The 19,330-nt window shown below is 39.5% G+C and overlaps 1 long non-coding RNA gene across 2 annotated transcripts; it reads right to left on the reverse strand.

Moving 5' to 3' along the window:
• Positions 1-5,985: 5,985 nt before the first annotated feature.
• On the reverse strand, positions 5,986-17,410 carry LOC141420772 (uncharacterized). 2 transcript variants are annotated; one of them, XR_012445384.1, is made up of 5 exons: positions 15,401-17,410; positions 12,413-12,623; positions 9,487-9,594; positions 7,021-7,152; positions 5,986-6,909 (listed from the first exon to the last, which is right to left on the reverse strand). It is a non-coding gene; the product is annotated as an uncharacterized lncRNA (long non-coding RNA). The 2 variants fall into 2 exon arrangements; XR_012445383.1 differs by having other exon boundaries at positions 15,376-17,410.
• Between the last annotated feature and the right edge of the window lie 1,920 nt (positions 17,411-19,330).

Consider the following 19,330-nt stretch of genomic DNA (forward strand, 5'->3'; position numbering starts at 1 on the left):
AACAGGGTATCTCCAGGGAAGCTTGTCGATTCGGCAAAAGGCCTAACCGAGAGAAATACTAACCCCCCTAATGCAAAAGCGTGTGACCGTAGGAAGTGTCAAGGGTGAGCCCCTAGTTCCTGCCTGTCACTTTGCCAGAGCTAGATGATTTTCAGTACCTTCATATTTTAATATCTGGCAATGTAAGACTTTCCTATTCTTTCTTCTCTTTCTTCTCCTGCTACAGGTTTCTGGGTTGGTTTTCACCTGCCTTATTTCTTCCCAATCTACTTCAGTATCATTGTGGCAAGCTCAGTCTCTGTAAGATCTGATTCTAATAAAGCCAAGTTTACTTTTAAGTAAAATTGTGGAAAACAGGTATCTGTAAACCATTGCTGGTCAGGAACATGTTAAAATATGTCAGTCTGTCATGAAGATTTATGTTTTTTCTTTATAGTGGTACTAAACTTTCTTATAGTTTGCTACTGTGTATGGAGTCTTGTTCTCATTATCTTTCTAAAGTGGTTACTGCTGAGAGCTAGAAGATAAGAGCTATATTTCATATTTCCTTTGCACCTAGCAATCTGACTAAACTGACTGGTTTTGCCTCACCGATTTATAAGATCAATAATAGTATCTGCAATTAATTATCATATTGCCAATATAGCTTTAATGCTAAGAGTGAACAGATTCTTATTCTTCCTAGAATATATCCCAACCATCAACTTACTTCATTACTATTTTAAAAGTGTTTTACTTTCTGATGACACAACAATATAAATAATAGCATCATCTGGATTCAATATATTTTGGCACCTACTTCAGACATCTAAGGAATAAATAATAGTTCTAACCTTAAACATAGGTACAGAGCTCACACTTAAAAAAAAACAGAATCATCGTTGGTATTTTAGAAGAACAGAAAGATGTGGACCTTTTTAAATATTCTTGGAGAAATAAGATAAAAACTACCCTAAAAGAACAAAATTTTAGAAAGATTAAAAGTTCCTCCTCCATTCCCAGAAAATATAGTGTGACATATGGACAGAAACATTTCTAAGCAGCAGTTTTCAACATTTTCTAAGAACTCTACACTGCTCTTAAGAAACTCTTCACTTACCACTTTGGGGAATCAAGGTAAAGTCAATGATTAGTGTAACTTTCTATTAAGCAATTTTCCTTCTCAGTTGTACACAGCCACTTACAAGGCAGAACATAACAGCTCAATCAAGCCTTATTATGCCAGATTTAGTTGAAATCTTATGAAATGCACTGGGAAAGACTTGATAATGTCTGAAGAAAACCTTTTCATAAATTGTCCATAAATTGTAGGTGAGAAATAAAATACACAGTGTAGGTACCTTTCTGTATGCTAGGTTATTCTGAGTGTATCCTGAGCAGTGGTAATGAACTTGATGTCACAATGACTGTGGTAGTGTGGTGACGTGTGGCACCTCTACATATGTAGTCTCTAGGATTTTAGGGTGCCTTTCTTACCCATACAATCAGAAAAGTGTAGATAATAATAATAACTTCTTTGTTGAGTTATTCTGGGAACAAAATGTACATAAACAACTACTCTATGGAGTTTAGCTCAGAGCAGGGAATCAATAAATGATAGCCATGATTATTATTTCTGAATGAAGGGTTTTTTTTTTTGCCCCCAGTGCAACAATGCTGAGTTTACTCATATAACAGCTCTGAATAATTAACCACTGCAATGTTTTTGCAGGGTAAAATTAATATAAGAATGAAGTCACACATACTAGACCCTGAGTACACATAATTAACACTTCCACAACTTCATGATCTTTTTTACTTCATTGGACATGAATGTCACTAGGACATTATCCTTGAAGGACATTTGAAATAGGATCAGAAGAAAGACCTTGTTCAAGACTATGTATTCCTCAAGGGTGCTGGGGCTCAGTGGGATGGGCGCTGGAGGGAGCATGTGATGAAAGAGAGATTTCAAATGTATGTCTTTAAAGTTGAAGATGGATTTTTACCTTATCCACCTCAGAGCCCAAGAGCGTGGAAATTTTAGCTCCTAAGGACATAGGTGGATATGTTTTCCTGCAAATCAGCCTCAACAATTGTACCCAAGTATATGAGACCTCTGTACAAAGAATCTGCTTCTTTTCTCTGTCGACACATTGGCTAGATCTTGCTCCAAAAGAGCAAGGAGGCCAATAAAGCTCAAAACTCTCTTCTTATTTTCATAAAAATTCTGTGATAAAGCCAGGGATTTTTTCATTATTGGAACGAGTAAAACAGATGAACTGTTCAGTAGACATAGACACCAAAAACATAGCAGGGATGAGTAAAATCTTTTCTTCTTTCCCCAAACCCAGGGCATGCAAATTCTTTAATGGAGACTTTGATGAACTTTTATCACAACCCAAAATCCTTCAGTATTAAAGCTTAGTGAAAAGAAATCTCAGTGCCTGGAAGACAAGGAAATCAAACCATGTGACAGTCCCATATGCAACTCCAAATCTGTCCTCGTAACTGTCTGCAGAGCTCACAAAAGAGTCACACATGTAGCTATTGGAAGAATATCTTGCACAATTTGGCACACAAGTTCTAAGATTAGCAGCTGAAGAGGGGGAGGAGGAAGAGAAGAACATAATAGATTAACTGACACCCATCCACTATCTTCCTAAATTGTTTGGAATGTTAAAAATATTGTTTTGATCAATCTATATATACACCCTCAATTTGAAAGAGAAATTCAAAGCATGTTGTGGTTGATAGAACAAATGGTTTTAAAAAAACACTATGAAATATATGTCACTGAGAAGGGAGTCCAGCCAGCTCCCAAGTGGTATGTGAACACGATGAAAGGCAAATGCAGGATGCTGAGAAGCAAAGAGGCATGGGTCTATTTTTAAAGAGGCCTGTGTCTCCCCACACTGTTTGCCAAGTGTCATTTTTTTTTTTTTTGGACAGCCTCCAAAATAGGTAAGCATTGAAATGTTCCGGGAGTTCTACCTACCCAACACCTGATCACCATCTCCCTTAAAGACCTGGGGCTCTACCTACATCAGCCTTGTTAATTACTACACAAGTGGAAGAGCTGTTCAACTAGTTCACTTCCTCTATTCTTGAACAGATTGTTTGAGACATAATATGAATACTAATTAATGATAAAATATCTGTGAGTGTTGTGAAATATGGACAAAGATAGCACTTTTAGAAAGGCGCCCAGATAGATCTTGTGTAACAAGACCCATTGGTCATAGAAAGGGTCAAGATTCAGCTCACAGACAAGAGAGTAAAATTGGCAGAGTTTTTGGCTCCAATGCAGTGGGAAGCTGTGGATCCCCCTTTTTTTTTTCTTTTTCTTTTTGGAGGGGGTTTGATTTTCTTTTTAACCTTTTCTATTTGTTCAGTTGAAAGAGTTTAAAAGAAAAATTCATAGACAAATGGTGAGAAAAACAATCAGAATTTTGTTAGAGGTCATCTTCAGGAGACAGAGGAGAGAGAAATACAAGTAGGTTGGATTGGCTTCAATGCTGAGTACCCAAGGCCGAGTCAGGATCTCTGACACAAGGGGCAGGAGAAGATCATTCCAAAGAGTGTAGCTCTGAGGTAGAAAGCTTTCCTAGCAAGCACAAGGCTCTGAGTTTGATTCCCAGTGCTGAAAAAAAAATTCCCTCTTTGATTCCATTCACCTTTTATAAATAGGGGGCTTAGTCTCAAAGAAGTGCATCCAGAGACTCAGAGGGAGGAGAGAGAGCCACAGAAGGAAGAGTTAGAGACTCACAGAGACTTGGGGGGGGGGGAGTAGAGACCCAGAGATGGGAGAACAGTTACCCAGAGAGAATAGGGAATTGCTGTCCACCAAAAGGGGAACAGAGACCCAAGGAAGGGGTCAGGAGTCCAGAGAGAGGGGACAGAGAACCAGAAAGCAAGAAATGCAATTTTCTGCTAACTAGAAAAGGCTACTATTAGGTTCATTTATGATTACAATTGAAACAATATTCTTTGTAGAAAGAGTCTAAGTCACTGCCAAACTATGTTGTCTCTCCTTTCTTTCTAAAATTGAATAGTATATTTTCTCCTTAAACCCTTTTAAACTTGCTCCATTCAGTCTCTGACACTTTACTGCTTGTCATTACAGGAGTATCTTTGTGTACTCCTGTAATTTTTATAGCTAATATGAATGAATGCTCAAATGGCACTTTATAATTCTTTGGACTTTAGTAACTGTCATTTGATCTAATGCCAAAGAAAAGACAAGAGGATTATATCTAAAATAGAACATAACAACAAAATAACTTACATTCAACACTAGAGTTGTTTCTGCATTGAATTTTAGCAATGGATATATGAAGTATCAGAGAAATGAAAATGTTTCATGGAAATCTGATTTCGGAGAGAACTAAAGTTGACTACAGTCTTTATTTAATGTTCAATTAGTCCTGATCTCCTGGAGTTCACCTAAGCTTCCTACACCTTCCTGTGAGGAGACGATTGTTTCCAACACGGATTCAAGTTTGGCCACATTCCAGTTTTCTGCAAGGCCAAGAGAAATGATCAACTGTTTGTGTTTCACGGCTTTTCTTTGCTTCCCACTAAACTTGATCAGTGTCAAATTTTCAAATGAGGTACTATTAACTGTGGTTGCCTAAAATGATCGCAAATAAGCCCATAAATAAATGAAGTACAAGCATGACAAGGACAATCCACTGTCCATCTGAACGGCTATTACACCACGCATTTTCAGGCTTGCTTACAGTCACTCTCATTTCTCTTTGTATGTATTTAGCACCACGTCCTCATTAGATCTGTGTTAGTACTTGAAGGCTAAAGCAAGGCTTTTCCTAAATATTTGGAAAAGCAAGGAAAGATGGTGTTTTCTAGGTTAGTGGGAAAAATATATGCAATATTTTGCAGGTGTCTCCTTTCTGATTGATTGTTAGCGTTGGTCTAACCTTGACTTCAGGATTAACAGTTCATATGAGGCCTTCCTTCCTCAAAGCCATCTCACCTGGACTCCTTCCCTTCATCACACAGAGGCAACTCACAGCACCCACCCCACATCCAGGTGCTGTAACCCAAGACCCAAATCCAGGCAGAGACTTGAATTTCTTCCAGAGAGAAAAATCAGTAAAGATAGGGTTTATGACTTCTAATTCTTCTGTATTTCCCAGGTTTCCTCTTGTTGATGTTATGTTGCACATTAAATACTAGAACTGGAAACAGGTAAAAGCAGGAAAAAAAGAAGGCAGAAAAGAAAAAATACTCCAACCCTTCCTGTCATTCTGTTATCTAATTTTCAGTGAGCACAGAGATAGAAAGGATAGGGTACGACCTTGTAAAGCAATTTTAGCTGTTATTATAGGGTAAAAAGTGTTGGGTTGAAAAAAGTTAGAATAATGGTAGGATACAGTAAAGGACTGCTCTTGACGCACTAAAACCAGTAAAAATGAAAGCTTCATCGTACAATTACATACACAGCAGTAAGTGCAAATTGTGATCATCCCAAGGATATCTAAACAGGAGTCTAACCTGGCATTAATGGCGGGATTTTACCTTAGTATTTTATATCTTTTTTTTTAACCTTCCTGAGATTAAGTTTTAAATGAGGGGCCTAGTTAAGAAAAGTAGCTATTGTGTGGGGTACAGTGAGTCAAGCCTGTAATCCCAGTTAATTGGGAGGCAATCGGGGGCAAGCCCAGGCAAAAAGTTCCTGAGATCCCACTTCTTTATCTTTATTTTTATTTTTTATTAGGACATATTCATTGTATGGGAGGAGGGGTTCATTGTGACAATTCCAGATAGACTTACATTGTACATTGGTTAGATTACCCCCCACCCCGGTCTCTCCGCCTCAACCCCATCCCTGCCCCACTTTGAGCAATCGCAAGAGGTTTCTTTGTTCTATTTCATGTAAGAATATGAAGTCCATCCACCATATACTGTCACCTTAATCTCCTTCATTCATTCTCCCCCCTCCCTGAAGTACCCCCCCACTGTACCTATCTTACAGTGCTGGCTTTCATTATTGATATTTAAGTTGATGTTCTAAAGGTTTCTCAATGTATGCCCATGGCTAGTAAACTTCACTTTGGTCTGTTCAACCCCTATTTTATGGAAGAGTGTAAATTGGGATTACATTTCTACTTGAGTTTGAGCGAAAATGCCTGAAGAAGCAAGGATGATATCCTCAACACCTAGCATAGTATTTAAGTTATGAGCACACAGCAGGTGCTCAATAAATGCTTCTTAATTAGTAGACAAAGCACAAGTCAACGCACTTCCAGTGTCATGAGTTCACCTTGCTCCTTCTTTCTCTGCCTATGTAACCTTTAATTAGCACTTCAGTAAGGACACAATACAGTAGCATCATCTCCCTTATAGGCCTAACTCGCACATAAGAAATAAAACAGGAGGATGAACATAAACTATCTTCTTCCCAATCTGCTGGGGCATGGGCCCTGGATCAGGGCGATATGGGGAGCTCCTCTCCTTTTTAATCTCAGGACTTTTCATCCATGAGCTGGAACCCGGGCAGATGAGACAAAGGACTGATGCACATCAAAGAATTGTGTCCCAAGGGATCTTTAGCACTAAATTCATAATTCTGACATGATGAAACTAAGATAGGCTCATGGGGCTTGGGGTTCAAAATTAGGAAGCCATGTGAAGTTAGTTTGTGAATTAATCATAACACTAGCCTATGTAGCAATTCACCATTTATGGCATGTTGTGAAGCATTGGGAAGGACCAGGAAGAGCTCATCCTGCACAGGATGCTCTGTGCCATTTGCCAACTTGGCAGAGATTGTCAAAAATCAAGAGTCCCTAATAAACTTAAATATTTAGATATCTTTAACCCACCTTATGATCAGATGTTTATCCAGGTGTCCGAGTAATGAATGGCCATTCTGATATTCTGCACATTGCACAGATCCAGCAAAGGCTAAGAAGTAAAAATAACCTGAACCATTTATTTTGGTGGAAAAATCTTCCTCAGCAAAAGCTAACACTCTGAGCTATTGCAATATGCCCATTACTGGGCTAGGCATCTCACCTGCATATCTTCTTTGACCCTCACAAATCCGCTACTAGGTACTATTACCACATCCATTTCAATGATGAGTACACTGGCATGTGGAGAGGTCAAGCAGCTCACTCAGGGCGACCTGGGTAGCCCACGAGAGACCTGGAGAGAGCAGTTTGTAGCATGAGGGGTAAAGCTCATGCAGTCTTTACTTCATCATAGCACCTTTAATTTCCCTGCCATGTCCCCATCTTTGGCTCTAATGTTTGTCCTCACCACCATCTCAGTATCACAGAGCTGAGATATTTCTATACTATATTTAGTGAATCTTCAGTTCACTAATAGCTTTTCCAAAATTTTAAAGGAGACTGCAACTTAAGAGTCAGATTAGTGTGCCAGTTAGTGTTGGAACTTGGAGCCAGTAAGACCTGGGTATATACTTTTGGACAAGTTACCCTGTGAAGTCAGTTTTCTTAAGTGTAAAGTACATAATCATGATATCTACATCACATGGTTCTTAGGACAATAGGTAATGTTTGCACAGTGCTCTGTACTAGGTGGACAGTGTGTAAAGATTAACTGTAACTCTTCAATGTTGAATCATCTGAAAACCAGATGAGTCTCCAAACAAAGCAAATGTTTTGATATAGATGGGTCTGTTTCCTTTATATACTTGATATCATAATTGCTCAAGAATTATGGTAGTAACTTTTTCCTTCAACTCTATTCTATTTTCACATTCAGTGCTATTGGTTTAGTTATGCAGCAGAATTTAAAATTTATTTCTTCTTAGAATAGTCTGAGAAAGTACGAGTTAGTATTTTAATCCTGGTGAAAAGGCTAATGCAATTAGTTCTTAAATCATTACGAGTTGCCATTCTATTGAAGTTTATCAGTAGATGTAGTCTAAACCTAGTTATGCTTATTCACTTATTCAATGAGTAAGTTTTTACTGAGTACTCAGATGTGCCAAGCATTGAGCTGAAGTGAAGGACATCTGTGTCCACTGATGGATGATGACTTTTGATGGGGTGCACATTCACTCTGGGTGAGTGTGAAGGGAAGAATCTAGGCTAATTGTGGGTTTGTAGTTTGACCTCAAGGCACAAGTTGCAAAAGTGCTGTGCTAAACAAAAGTATTTTCTCCCTAAAATGTAGCTCATGGAATCACCATTGACATTGAAAAAATAGTAAAAATGTAAGTGATAATGGTGTCAAATTTAAGTAGAAGAGGATGCATAGAAAAATCTGAGAGGAAATGCTAGCAAATACAGCTAGTTATACTACAATCATACACAGTGTACGCAGTGCTTTGTAGAAATGCTTTATAAAAATTACTGGGAAAAAGACAGACATTTTAGACTACTGGTTTATGAATGACTTTCAATTCTGCTTTCGCCTTTGTTCTACAGCAAGTGTCAGTAATAGGTGTTCAAAAGGCATAGCAGTGTTCTCGTAAAGGTGAAAGTCAAATGTGATTCTAGAGTCATTTCAGCACCCATGTGCCCAATTGCTGCAATTTCAGCAAAGCCACATGGCAGGAGGAACGACCACATTGCAAAGGGACAGTCATTGGGTTGGTCTGCTCTTTAAAAAGCAATTCAGGGTTTCAAGTGCAAGCTGCTTGTTGAGCAAAAATCCCCAGACACAGTCGGCACAGGATTTCAATGGAACATCAAGTATTTCACAAAGAAATGCTATATTCTTTGTCCAGAGAGAATGAAACACCTGTTTCTAAGAGTGATTTAAGTCAATAAGTAATAAGCTAAATCTTTGCTATGAATATATCTTGGTGTCTGAATGACTGCTGCCCTTTTGGAGGGCAAAGTGCACAAAAGATTTGGCGACCTCTGACTTCACAGTCAAATAACTACCATTATGCTCAGTCAATGTAAATAAGCGTGGCTGACAATTTGTTAATTGGCTGCTCCGGCCGGCCATGTGTACTTTCAACTTAATGAGAACCTAATCAATTAGTACTCAGGGCAGTAAAGACCTCCTGCTGGTTAAGTTAGACAGAAAACATTTTTTTTTCTAACAGGATTAATGCTGCGAGTGGCAAACTTTTCATTTAATATATGACAACCCTCTGTTTTTAGGACCCTCTCATTTAGTAAACACGAAACCGAACTGTGAAATGTTAGATCTGTGACTCAACTATGCTTAAAAGGTTTAAAATACACAAACAGGCAGTGTAATTCATAGACTAAATATATGATAATCAACTGAACATGATATAACCATTGAGATGAAGAACCATATATGTTTTCTTAAAACGCAAAGAGTCCGTACTGAAATTCTAGAAAAAAAAGTATGAAATTTGATGGATTTGTTCGTCAGTCTAGGTCTCTACTGGTGGCTAGTAAGATGGCAGTAGCTGGCATTCGGGGCAAAAAGTCTCCTTTGTAATTAAAAAAGAAAGATGCTCCCATTAGCTTCAATGAAGATATGAAACCCGTTCTTAAAAGAAAGGGTCACTAGCAGAGACAGTGCTACCTGAAGTCGCGGGTGGGCCGTTCTGCTCTGTGGTGGCTGACGAAGCAGTCTGTGGAGTCATGACTTGTAGGGTTCCCAGCATCACTCTCTGTTTACAATGAACGATATCTGATGTGGCAAAGGAACAAGTTTATCACTTTAGGTTAAAAATTTATCATTTGGACACAGTGACTCAAAATGTATAATTTCCTCCTCTGAGAATAAGTCTGTCACTCCTTTGGCTCAGATTGAAAGTGAATGTATTTTATGTAGGAGAAGAGACACAGTTCCTTTAAAAATAGTTTAAAAGCAACAGCTGTGTCTCTGCAATAACTGTTTCATGAGGCTTTTAATACAGATAAATATGCAAATATGTCATACTATTTTTAACACACCATTTTTAAACAGTGTAGTGACTGAAAACAGCAAACATTCCGTGTATTGAGCATCATAAGGAGAAACATGCATATTCAAAACTGTAATTTTGTCATGTTGTAGCGAGTAATGAAAAATATATTTGGGGCTGGTAAATAAAACAGTGCCAGGCCATAACAAGAACTCCGACAAGAGTCCGGGCACTGGGTGTGCAGATTCTCCTACATGTCGTCAATATTGTTCCCTGCTGCTCACATCCCTTTCTGGTGCGGCAACACACAGTTAATGTCCAGCTGTATTTCTCAAACAATAAGGCAATTTTGTCTAAACTCTGGGGTTTTGAAGATGGGACCAACTGGCTTCCATAATTTAGATTAGTAATTGAATCAGTTTGAATTACATATTTTTACAGAATCGGATGAGAAATCCAATATGGAGTGAGAGTTAAGTCCTATAGGTTCATTTGGACCTCACTGTGCGAAATGTTTTCCTAACATTACTCTCAGTGACTTTTTTCCACATCTTCTACAAAAAATGTCAAAATAGAGCAAATTAGAAAGAGGATTACACTGAGCGTCCAGAAGCACCACAACCACTGACATTTCACTATCCTTTCTGAAATAACGTACCTATATGACACAATTTTTATATGATTGCTTTTTAAAAAATAAGTTTACTTGGGGTGGCACTTTTTGTATTACAGAAAAATGGAGGAAAAAAACCTAGAGTTCCACAGTTCCCCCCAAGACCACCTCCTAATTATCCTATTAATATATAGGATTTTTTACAAGCGATGATCCAATATGAGTATGTGGTTATTTACTGAACTCTACAGTTTATTAGGATTCACTCTGTGTTGAACATTCTGTGGGTTTTGACAAATGTACAGTGGCCAAATAACCCATCACTCTGAATCTTACAGAATAGTTTTATACTGCTTTAAAAAGCAAAACAAAAAACCTGTGCTTTACCTATTTGTCCCTCCCTCCCTCTTTTCTGGAAATCTTGGCAGCCACTTATCTTTTTGCTGATTCTCTAGTTTTGCCTCTTTGAGTTGTCAAATTATTGGAATCATTCAGCATGTAGTGTTTTCAGATTAGCTATTCTTTACTTAGCAATATGTGATTTGATAGCTCTTTACAGTGTTGAGTAATATTCCATTGGCTGGATGAATTCAAGTCTGTTTATCCATTCATCTATTGCAGGATCTCTTGGTTACCTCCAATTTTTATTAGCAATTATTAATAAAATGCCTATAAACATTAATGTTGTATTGTGAATATAAACTTCAACACATTTGGGTAATAGCAAAGAGCACGATTGCTGTGCTGAATGATAACAATATATTAAGTTTTGTAAGGAGCTGCCACACTGTCTTCCAAAGTGGCCATACCATTTTGCCCTCCCACCAACAGTGAATAGGAGTTTCTCTTGCTCTACATCCTCGTCAACTTTTGGTGTTGCTAGTATGAACCCAAGTGTATCAATTTTGTACTTGGGGTTTTTTTTTGCTAAAATCTTTCCACTGTGGACACTGGGGACCTATTCAGGGTGGCCCCTCTGACAGACACTTGGTACATCCCTGTCAGTTGTCACCGAGCACCATGCTTCCTTTCTTTCTGATACAGCTTGCAGCTCATCCTGGGTCATCCTCATGCTATATGCAAGGCCATCTCTTCAAGGTGACTTTGTTGTTTTTATTGGAGAATGGTATTTGTAAACAATCTAGACAATGTCATGACTGTGTTACCCTATGACTTATTTTTAAAACTAATCATGTAACAAGAGGAGGCACAATTGTAAAATTCAACTCTCCTTAAACACTAGGAAAGATAGGTCAGCAAACTACCTTGACTTTTTTGTTTTATCTAATGTCTTAGAAAAATTGTACTACCCTCATTTTTTATTTGAAATTTTAACCAGCCTTATTTGTATCTTTATAAAAAGCAATGTATTATAGAAATGACCAAAACATCAAGAAGAGCTTATGTATTTAGGGTACCACTGAGTGGATGGTGTGTTTGTGTTGGGTGGTGGGAGTAGGTTTTCCTTCTTTGTTTTCTTACTTTCAAGCTAAGATACTTTGGTCTCTTGATGTATTTCTCTGTACTGTACTTTCCCCACATAGATAACCAAAATTAATTCACTTACTATTGCCTGATATCTGTGAGTGGTAATGAAGATGAATCCTATATACATTAAAAAATATAAATATAAACAAATATAACAAATATAAAACAAAAATAACAAAATTATAGTTGTATGGAAAGCCTGATCTATACCAACCCAAATGGTGTGCCATCAGAATGCTTTCACATTGAATGAAAAGAAAATGGTCCTAAGACATAAGAAATCTGGGAATTTTGTGTGTTCAACGTGGCTATTAAAAGGCAAAATCAGTGTAGATATGTATAGGAAGGAAAGCAAAATTTTCTGAAATTCTGGTGTCTTATACTATATGAAATAAGTTATTTCATTATATATTACTTATATGAAACCACAGTGGGCAATAATCATAAGACAGCTTACTGATAAACATACAAGTGCACACAACTTCACACGAGTGCCTTACCTGCATTGGCAAGGGAGACTGTCTTTGTAACTGAATGTGAATAGATACACATAACTGGCTTTTTGGTGCTGCACAGCTCCAAGGTACGATTACATTGTGACTTATTATTGCATTCCGCTATTGGACAGCTAAATGATATGTGCTCTGTGTTGTTGTGAATTATTCAGAGATCAGCAGCATTCTGGTCCGATTATCTCCTTAGGATAAGCTCCTACAAGTGGGATCCAAGCAGAAAGGATAAATATGCAAATTATCTACGGAAGGGTTATCAGCACATATTCTCATAGGCAAAAATTTATTGTAAGGGTTTCTTGTCATCTCTTTTTCTGGGTTTAAAACACTGTAGTCTAACCATGGATTTCTTATTTGTTCAGCATAAGCAGTCTTTTCCTCAATTCTGGAATGATTTTTTTAAAACAGTGATGGGGTTTGAACTCAGGGCATCATGTTTGCTAGGCTGGCACTCTACCAGCACTTGAGCCACTCCCCCAGCCCTTTCATACTTAAAGTTATTTTTTGAATAGGGTCCCATGGTTTTTTTGGGGGGTTAGGGAGGCTTTGGGGCCAGTCTCAAACTGAGATCTCTCCAACCTATAGCCTCCTGTGTAGCTGGGATTATAGGCGTGAGCCACAAGAACCAGGCTGGGATGACCTCTTTGAAACCTGCTTTTACATCATTCTCCTACTCTTTTCCTTCAGCGCATCCCTGTTCTCTCTCTCTCTCTCTCTCTCTCTCTCTCTCTCTCTCTGTCTCTCTCTCTCACTCAGTTTTTATCCTCTGTCTCATATCCATGCTGTTGTCTTGCTGTGCTGCATTCTGGCTAATTACATCATCTGTATATTCCAGTTTGCTCATTCTTGCTTTTGCAGTGTCTAATCTTCTGTCCTCAGATTTAGTTTGGGTTTGTTTTTTTTTCAGTTCTGGAGATTAAGCTCAGGGTGCTGTGCATGCTGAGGAAACGCTCTGCCACTGAGCTACGGCCCCAGTCCTTTACAGAACTTTGTTTTCAATTTTGAGACAGGGTCCTGCTGTTGTCCAGGCTGGTTTTGATCTTGTGATCCTCCCGCCTCAGCTCCCAAGCAGCTGGGATTACAGGTGTGCACAGTCATGGCTGGCCCCTCTCACAGGGTATATTTCCAAGGTTCATTTTTGTTTCTTCTGAGAAGTTCCTGAAGCCCTACCTCTGCTGCCTCCTTCCTTTTCTTTCTCTTGCTCATTTATCGTTTAGCACGATGGCTTCCTGCAGTGGCGACTTTTTCCATGGATTCTGCCATTCAGCTGGTGGAAGGCCTGGATTCGGCAGGCATTTCTTCAGAAGGCGCTTCTGTCGGACTCTGCCACCTGCTTCTCATGAGCAGTTTACTAATTAATGCATCTCCTCAGGATTTCGAGGCCCACACATCTCAGTTTGTTTGTGGGAAAACTCCTGGGCTTGGGTTTCCAGAAGAAAGAGCCTGATGGAGACAGACAGGCTGCCTGCTGTCTCCTTTGGTCGGCGGGCATGTTTTCTGGGTCCCTGCCTTCCCTCCCGGAGGTTTTTCTCTGCAGGTTGGTGGATCCTGTTCTTCTGTTTCCTATCTTGGCGCCTCACCCTGCACGTGTGCTGTGCTGTTCTCAGCACTTGACTCTCCTGGGCTCTTGTTTTCATGTGACTTTTAATAATCCTGTCCTCTGCATTGTCTGGGACGTCTACACTGCTGAGTTTCTTCTTTGTTGTTTTCCTTTAAATACATTTAACTTTTTCTGGGGTGTTTTATTCCTCTCAATTTCTTTCTTTCTTTGTGTGAGCTTCTTTTTCATCTTATTCCTTGTCTTAGCTCATATCTATTATTTCCAAGTTTCCTCAATTTTCTGGAGTGTGCAAAGCATTTGCAAAAACTTTATGCCAATTTTGAAGCGTGTTTTCTTTGAAAGTATCTTCTGCTTGAATTCCGCATCTTCTGTGTGTCCTTTTCTTCCCTTGCAGTGGAAGCAGAATGCATTTGGTAGATCTTATTCTTGAATACAGCCATTCTATACAACCTCCCTAGTTTCAAAACAGTGTGGGTGTATTCCTCTTGGATTTTTCTTGCCTGGATTCCCAGATAATCAATAAATTGTGTATATACGCTGAGCATATACTAATGTTCTTTTTTTCTTTTTATATGTTGAGGTACCGGGAATTGAACTCAAGGACCACCAAATTGAGCCATGCCTCTAGTCCCTGTGCTTTTGGGTTTTTACCCAGATAGAGTCTCACTCTAACTTTGCCTGGCTGGCCTTGAACTGTTATCCTCCAGTCTGTCTCTCAAGTAGCTGGGATTTCGGTGTCTGCAGACGTGCCCAGCCTCAACAGTGTTTGTGTTGTGTCTCAGATGTGGGGAATTCTATTTCTGACAATCCTTCCTTCACTCTCCTGCTGTACCAGGAGAGTCTGTAGGCAGTAGTTCTCTGGGCTTCACTTTATTTCCCCATCCAGCATCGCACAGCTGGTTTCCTTTATGGGTTTCATTAGTTTGGCTGCACGTTGCCCTGGCTTTGCTGACCGCTGCCTGGTGCCTGTGATGGATCCGATCGTGTATGGAGATTATTCTGTGTCCCTTCCTACCCCAACAGGCCAGAATCGAAATGAAGCTTGGTGGCTCTGCAAACCAGGGCTTCAGGTTATCATGTTTCGACAATGATGGGCAATGTCTTATTTTTACCCTTAGTTTCCACATCTCCAAGTTGAGGATATAATTGTGATAAATACCCGTGAGTTTTTAAAGCCCTTTTAAAACACTTCCTAAAAACAATTTTCTTCTTATCACATAACTTTCTAAAGGAAAAATTCTGTGTAGATTCCCACCATTTTATTTGAACTTGGATTAAATTGTTATCTATTTAGATAAGGCTTTCAATCTTCTTGGGTTACACCATGGCAACATGAACTATTAAGACCACCCTCACTCTGATGCCAGCATGCAAGGAGAACAGAACGGACCTGACACGTGCACGGATGCACTCACTTTCCAGTCAGAGTCCTCAGTTATGACTCCAAGCTCCCTTGCCTGAAAATCAGCGGTGAAGCAGTGCAGAGACAGTTCGTCTGCAGGGACAGGAGGAAGGTAGGCCAGATGTTAAATGTGGTTGTGGAGAGAGTGGAAGTTTCCTCTGGTTGCTTCTATTATCTTGGTGAATTCATCAGAGACTGAAGAGGAAGGAGGGGGTGTTGGACATCTGGAGGAAAAGGGAAATTATGCGACCAGTCATCAAAGAGTGTCAGAGAGTGATCAGAATATGGTAAGATTGCTGGGTTAGCACAAAGTATTTGGTTAAGGGAAATGCTCATGAATTTACACTGAGGTCAGTCAATGTGACTGTTTTTTGTTTTGTTTTGTTTTTGGGTTTTTTTTTTTGCCATACTTAGTTGTCCAGCAGGTGGGGAGTTAACAGTGAACTGGTTTTAACTGGGGCTGGGGTTTTGTTGGTGAGTGCAACCAAGGGAGGGGAGAGGAAAAGGAAGGTGTGGTAAATGCCCAGGAGTGAGCAGCACCACGCATCTGGAGGTCCATCCAGGGAGAGAGAAAGAGGAAACAAGAAGAGGCTAAGAAGCAGTAAAAGGTGGTAGGGTAGTGATTACAGGCTCCACTGTAATTAGATTACCACAGGGAGTGGAGAAGTAGGAGGGAGTGGAGAAGTAAGATACTGCACAAGGTAGAATGTATGACAGTGCAACTTATTGTCTAGGAATGAAGAACTGTTGGGTCAAGTACTGGAAAGATGACCTTGTCTACCTCGGGAGGTATTTGTGATTATCAGAGATTGACAGAGAACCTGAAGTTAAAGTATTCCAAGAGTGAGGGGAATGATCCACGTCTGCAGAGAACTAAAATAAGAACTTCTGTGACATTTTTCCTCTGTAAGATTTGCAAAGCTGAAAAAGATTGACAGGTTCCAGTATTGGCCAAGTATAGGAGGACAGTGTTACAACATTTTCACAGGCACTCTAGCAATATTTATCCTAACTCTCGTACTTGAACTCAGCAGCTCCATGATGGATGCTGTATTCTACATAAACAGTTCAACAAGAATGCAAAGACGTGTACAAGAAAGTTCTGCTGCAAAAACGCTTACAATCGTAAAGAACTGTAAATAGCCTGATATCTGTCAGTAGACAATTGGTGAAATAAATGATCACACAACCACCAGTGAAGAACTCATGCCACCATTAAAAAGAATGAAGGGTTTTCATATGTACAGATATAGAAAGGTGGCTATGGTGCTTTATTAAGTAGGAGGAAAAATATAAACCATCAGAAGTGGTTTTGTTAAAATAACTTTTTAACTCATTAATTTTATAAGCTTGTATAATAAATATATTAAAAATAAAACTAAGAAAATGTAAAGAAACTTCAATATAAAAATAGATGAACAAGAAAAGAAATTACTGCTGTGGAAAATAAACCATCAAGCCTTTGTCAAGTTTATGGAATATTCCAGTGACTTAAAGGGCCCTGGTCCTTGTCCCAAGAACAGAAGTGGAGAGTAAAGATGCAGGAATTGGAAGTTCACCTCCAATCGAATGCTACTGTTCCTCTGAGTCTGACCCAGTGCCCGATCTGAAGGTGCTCACAGCTCCCCTCATCCCTCATGGCACACCAGTCACCAGCCTTCGTGCTCTCCTCTCCAACAGGGTGAGCTCCTTGCACTTGTGCTTGTTATTCCCATGGCCTTTCAGTGTCTAGATCTTTAGCTGGCTTCTTCTTATTCATCAAGTATCAGTTCAGACACCCCTCTTCGCTGCCTCCCCAGCCTCAAGCTCATTGTTTTGTTTTCTTCACAGTATGGTTCATTTTCTAACGCTATCTTGATTATTTGTTTGCCTGTTTATTACTGTACGTATCCCTCTGCTGACAACAGACACCCGTTATGTTTTGTTTACTACCTTACTTCTGTACGGAAGAGTAGCTGGTATATTGTAGGCACTTAATTATTTATTGAGTAGTCATATGTCTGTGGGAACAAATCTCTTTCCTCTGCCTAAACCCATATCTGGAATATAGGAAATTCCTGAGACATACAATTAAAACATTGCATTTAATGACAAACCTTTGTTCCAAGAGAGATTGTTAGTAAGCACTTTAAAAATTTGTTCACAGGGACAGGGAGATGAAGTAACATGGCGTAGGTCAATGCTTCCTTCACCTACTATGGCTCAACTTCTGGGAAGTTAGGTTCAGAATATGATTAATACAAATTTATGGTAAGATTAGTGGCTAATTTCTTTCCTAACATGCACCTTCTTCTTCCTTTCTAATCTTATCTAATGTCTAGATCATGACATTTTAATAATACTGACTTCACTCATGGACGTAAGCCAGACTTAGGTATTACCTATAACAGATTCAAGCCAACGAACACATTGTGTTTCTATGACTTTATCAGTTGAATCAGGATTGGGCAAGTGATCTAAATTGTTTTCATGCAAGTATTTCAGTATTTTTGTTGGGAAAATTAGGATATGGGTCCTCTCTTTCTACTTGCATTTAGTGGTATGGGTATGTCATGCTTGCGTTGCTATTACAGTGAGGAAAGAGACTGTAACTGCTTGGAGGTCCAACCAGGATGGAGAAAACCAAGAGGAAGCAGAGCTGAGAGGTGGAACCCGATGCCATTGTATGAACGCCAGATCAAGAAACATCTGATGAGAGATCTATTGTGTTTCTTTATTTTGAGATCAAAATATTGTTAACTGATATCAAGGAAAACCTAGGAGACTTGAACAGCTAAGAGTCAAGTACTGTGACCAAGCCCCAGCTCCCAGCTCTGGTCTCTTGTCCTAGGACCCCAGCACCTCTCTGGCAGAGCTCCTCCTGAGGCACTTCCAGTCAGTTGAGACATAGCTGGCTTAGGGACATCTGAAAGCTGCAGAAGAGCACACACCTCTTGATAAGGAAGCTGCCCTTCAGCCACCTGGCAAGAGAAATGTGGACCAAATTCATTCATGGTGTGGATACCAGTGGGCAAGCCCAGCCCTGTTGGCCCTTCAAGAGGAAGCAGAAACATTTCTAGTCTACCTCTTTGAGGATACCTACCTCCTCTCCTTACACTCTCTTCCCCAAGGATGTGTGGCTGGCCAGGAGGACCCAAGGCATTCTGGAAGGACTTAGCTGAGCTCCTGAGCAGTGTCTCTGTATGACACCTGGGCCCCTCTGGAGCCATGACTCAATCCATTGGGGTCTGGGGTGCTGCCTGGACCTCGCTATCTCTGAATACTGTGCATCTTGCCTTTGGATCTTCTCTATGGAGGAGAAGACTGCATGGCTTTCCTCTGAAACAGAGGAATTACAGGAGACTGTCAACACAGTTCCAAAGACTTGACGTATTTACAGAGAAGACTCCAAGGTCAACTTTAGTTTGTGAATCACTCATACACCTTAAAGATTTCAAGTCATCAATGTCCCATGTTATTGGAGAAGGATATTGTTATTTTAGATCTTTCTGAACTATGTGTACTTTTTAGCATATGTGTATTTGTGCTTTTATTTTAATATAAGAGAAAAATAGGGAAGGATACATCAATTAGTTGCATGGAAAGGCCAGGCACTCCTGGATGCAGGACTGCGCCTTCCAGGTTAATCTCATCACTAGTTAATTGGGGTTAAAGGAAAAAATCTTTTTTTCTTTTTTTTCTTGGGGGGGTGGTGGTGGGATACTAGGGCTCTAACCCAGAGCCCTGCCCATACTACACCCCCAGACTGAAAGGGAAAATCTTTAAATCTTTCTGGCTCCTTCTAGTAAGTTCCTATTGAAATTGCTCAGAAGTTCTAAGTCATAGAATTTAAACCTTTTATTCTTAGTTGTAAATCATACAAGGTGTGTCACATCAGTCCAGGATTTTAAAGTGCATTTTTGATGTTTTGCAGGTATTTTTACAGCTTTATGGAGAAATTATA

This window comes from Castor canadensis, chromosome 2 (genome assembly GCF_047511655.1).
Source record: "Castor canadensis chromosome 2, mCasCan1.hap1v2, whole genome shotgun sequence".
NCBI classification, from domain to species: Eukaryota; Metazoa; Chordata; class Mammalia; order Rodentia; family Castoridae; genus Castor; species Castor canadensis.